The sequence below is a fragment of the Mus musculus genome, chromosome 9 (assembly GCF_000001635.26).
Source record: "Mus musculus strain C57BL/6J chromosome 9, GRCm38.p6 C57BL/6J".
In the NCBI taxonomy this organism is placed as follows: Eukaryota; Metazoa; Chordata; class Mammalia; order Rodentia; family Muridae; genus Mus; species Mus musculus.
In genome coordinates this window covers 83725649-83728639 of record NC_000075.6, presented here as the reverse complement: position 1 = coordinate 83728639, position 2991 = coordinate 83725649, and the positions used below count along the sequence as shown (strand labels likewise).

The 2991-nt window shown below is 45.1% G+C and overlaps 1 long non-coding RNA gene across 1 annotated transcript; it reads right to left on the bottom strand.

Moving 5' to 3' along the window:
* Positions 1-319: 319 nt before the first annotated feature.
* On the bottom strand, positions 320-2494 carry Gm39386. The gene is made up of 2 exons (XR_870965.1): positions 895-2494; positions 320-778 (listed from the first exon to the last, which is right to left on the bottom strand). It is a non-coding gene; the product is annotated as a predicted gene, 39386 (long non-coding RNA).
* Positions 2495-2991: the final 497 nt, after the last annotated feature.

Below are 2991 nucleotides of genomic sequence, written 5' to 3'. Positions count from 1 at the left end.
CAATTGCACAGGGCAGGCCGAGGCCACACCCCTCATTGAGGCCACACCCTCAGCCACTGTTGCCTTGCCCAAGGTGCTCCTTCTCGGTGGGTAGATACGGGCTTTGACTTGATCACTGCTGAATTCCAACTGCTAGGATATTCCAATGTCAATTCATTTCGACATTACCTATTAATTGAAAGACACCTTACCGATGACAGATACGCATCTCCACCCTTCTCGAACTTGATAGCTGCATTCATTTCTCTTTTGTTTTCCCAGTTCTGGAGATCAAACCCAGGACCTAATGCAAATCAGGAGACTGCTCTAACACCTGGCATAATTTACTATCCATCTTCTTTTTATTTCAAGGTAGGTTCTCAAACCAAAGGCGAACAGACTAGCCTTCAACTGTGGCCTCCTACCTTAGGCCCGCCCCTGAATAAAATTCATCTTGATAAATCATCTCGAGCCAGCTGGAGGAAGGGCTTGGGTTTTTCCCTCAGCATGAAATGCCAGTGTTTACCAGTTTTCACTGGTGAGATGGAGCAGTCTGTGGAGAAGCATTTATTTTTATGTGTGTGTGGGTGTGCACATCCTCCGGCAGGGGGCAATTGGATCACTTAGAACTGGATTAGCAGTACATCTGAGACCCCAGACAGGGGTGCTGGGAACTGAACTCGGGCCCTCTAGGTGCATGGTCTTAACTGCTGAGCCATCTCTTCAGCTCCTGTCCAGTGCATTTTTAACTGATGCAATAGAAACTACATCTCTGCTTTGTGGACAGCACCACTTTCTTCTGCAAAGAAGAGACATACATTTACACGGCTCTGACCTCAGCAAGTCTTATATTCAATACTTCTCCCTTTCCCCGCCTGGGAAAATGTCCAGGGGAAGGTGGTAAATAAAATTTACCAGGTCTGGAAGCCCTGTTGGTGGCCACGAGAGGGCTCGGTGAAGATATCCTTGGCGGCCACTAGAGGGAGACGAGAGCTCAAGTCAAGTGGCTGCTCAGTCGCGTGGAGCGTCCCAGCCCCTGGCTCAGCAATCTTGGAGAATAATCCATTTGGAATGCTCTCGAAAACAAACAGCATGAAACACAGAAAATAAAAAAAGCCGATCAGATAAAATACGGAGGACCAATTAAAGGTGAATTTCAGAAAAACAACAAAACCAAAACTAAGGTAGTTATTTGTCTCTCCCGACCCCCACCCCCGCCTGAAACCTATATTTAAATAAGATTCACGTCAGAGTGCTGCACTTTTGGGGCAAATCTGGAGATCATAATCACCGGTCAAGCTACCTGAAAGAATAAAATCACTGTTAGGGTCGCGGCTGAAAGGCAGCATTACCTTACCTGTTCCCCTATTCGGTGAAACTAGAACAAAATGTTTGCATCTGCTGCAGATCGGCGGAGGAACTCTTTCTCTTCCCAGAGAAGACGCTGTGCCACCATAGTGTGGTCACTGTGCCACCATCGTGTGGCCTGGCATGAGAGAACGCCCTCTCTCTTGAAGCACTTTCCGCATTATCTTCTTCAAGGTCACATTGCATCTTTCTATGCGCGAGAATTATTTCGAAGAAGGGAAGACTAGAAACACACATGTTCCTGCCAGTTAACTTTGTTAGTAGGATCGTGTGGCCACGAGTTACAAACTAGAAAAGTAAATTAAAAGTCGGCATTGAGGCCTTGAAGAGATGGCTCTTAGGTTAAGAGCACTTTCTGTTCTTAAAGAGGATCCGTGTTCCCATGGACCCACATCCAGCAGCTCACAGCCATTTGTAACCCCAGTTCCAGGGGATCCGACAGTTTGTTTCCACCCTCTCTGTCACCTGCCAGCAGGTGGTAAATATATGTGTATACCAGACACACGCAAATACACATAAAGGAAGAATTTTTTTAAAGTTAACAAATAAAAAAGCCAAGGCCGAGAGACGATATGAAGAGGCAGAAGCGAGTCCAAAGGAGAAAAAGAAAGAGAACTCGTTGGTGCATTTCTGGTCTTCAATACTGCCCCAGCCTGGAACCTCTGGGAAGGTGTATACTGTTCATTGGCTCACAGTTAAATGGCTACCAGGCTGCCTGCCTCTGAATGTCCTTCCAGTCTTGGGACCTACGTTTTTATTTCTCTAGTATTCAGGTCAGGGTTCTAATGTCCTTTGGTTCTTGTAAAGATGGCACTAATCTTAGGGACCTGTGTTCAGCTGTTACCAAAGGTACATGTAATACAGAGAAGTCCGCAGAACGAATATCTCCACGAAGCTCTTGGGAAGCGTGGCTTCTTTTCATTTTAATTTTTTTCTCCTTTAATTACGTGGAAGGTTTCCAGTCGCTGGCACGGGCTGCTGAGCTACTAAGGGCGAATTTCAATTGTGACCTTGAGGACATGAAGGAAGCTCTCCTCAGCGCTGGCTTGTTGACAACTTTAATATTAAATTAAATCAGCAGGGGGCACAATTTCTTCACAGTTCCTTTTGATTAGAAGAAAAACACCCAAGCTTGTTTCTTTGTGTTATTTTGAGGGTTTCTTTCTTTCTTTCTTTTTTCTTTCTTTTCCTTTCCTTTCCTTTTCTCTTTCTGATAATCCGTCAGAAAATGAAAATGTAAGCCATCCTAAAAGGGGGCTGGCAAATTTACTGGGAGTGACCAGCCAGTTACATAATTTTTGCAATGATATTTTTTTCTTAAAAAAACAAAACAAAACAAAAAAACACAAAAAAACAAAAACCCCTGAGGTGGTGTGAGTGGAAGCACAATGGCATCACTATTGTTCGTTTAGAATTTCTCCCTAGAACTTCCAGCCTGATGGCGGCTCCCATTTCTGGTCATCTAGAAAACATGTGGACATATCTCACTTCCAGCTTTCGGTGCTGTATTTACAGCTGTCTTCTGCATCTCCGAAGGGTTTGTACACTCCCGCTACCTCACAGTTTAACAGTTACATTCTCTGTATGACCTTGCATCTAGGTCCTCTGCACCCCGTGATCTGGTGCTCAGACTGGCTAGCTGGG